The sequence below is a fragment of the Ursus americanus genome, unplaced genomic scaffold, assembly GCF_024610735.1.
Source record: "Ursus americanus isolate L20-20 unplaced genomic scaffold, mUrsAme1.1.p SCAF_167, whole genome shotgun sequence".
Lineage (NCBI taxonomy): Eukaryota > Metazoa > Chordata > Mammalia > Carnivora > Ursidae > Ursus > Ursus americanus.
Genome location: NW_028273749.1, coordinates 97,501 through 98,236, shown reverse-complemented (window position 1 = coordinate 98,236; position 736 = coordinate 97,501). Strand labels below are relative to the sequence as shown.

At 53.5% G+C, this 736-nt stretch overlaps 1 long non-coding RNA gene across 1 annotated transcript in view; it reads right to left on the bottom strand.

Annotated features, from left to right (window-relative positions):
* Positions 1–601: 601 nt before the first annotated feature.
* LOC148106674 (uncharacterized) overlaps positions 602–736 on the bottom strand; it is a 1,463-nt gene continuing 1,328 nt past the window's right edge. Inside the window, exon 2 of the long non-coding RNA XR_015723639.1 lies at positions 602–736. This exon is cut by the window's right edge and continues 309 nt beyond it. This is a non-coding gene — a long non-coding RNA (uncharacterized LOC148106674).

Sequence of the window (736 nt, the reverse complement as noted above, 5' to 3'; positions counted from 1 at the left end):
TGACATAATGCCTTAGGGATCCCATGGGTAGGAAAGAGCCAGACGGAATAGCCCAATCCTAGAGGGAGGGAGCAAACAGATCAGAGGCTGTTGGGGGAGAATGGTGAAGAGAGCCGGGGTGAGGGTCAGGGTGAGGTTGAGGGTGGGGGGGGGGAGGCGCGGACGGGAAGGGGGAGGGGTGGGGGGTGTCTCTTTTTGAGGTGACGGAAATGTTCTGGAAATGGCGGTGCGGGTCGTGCAGCTTTGTGAGTAACCTTTAAAAAAAATAAAAAAGGCCACCGAACCGTACACTTTCAAGAGGATGTGAATCATGGCGTGCGAATTGTATCTCCACTTTGAAAATGTGTGAGGAAAAAAATGTAGCAGATGCAGGTTGGTAGGTTGGTAGGTAGGTAGGTAGGTGGGTGGGTGGGTGGGTGGGTGGGTAGGTAGGTAGGTAGGTGAACGGGCCGGTGGTGGACCGATGTTCGTTCGTTCGTTCGTTCGTTCGTTCGTTCGGTCCCTCCCTCCCTCCCTCCCTCCATCCATCCATCCATCCATCCATCCGGTCCGTGCGTCCACGAAGATCTGCATCAAAAGGTGTGGGAAGGGGGAGGTCGGGTTCTTGTTCTGAGTGGTTTTATTTGTTCCCCAAACTAATCACCTCTGTGGAGATAAACAAAGATCACCCACATGAGAACAGGAATCACCTGTTGAGGTCAACAGAGTCTGTGGGCGGTTATCACCACCTGGGTCT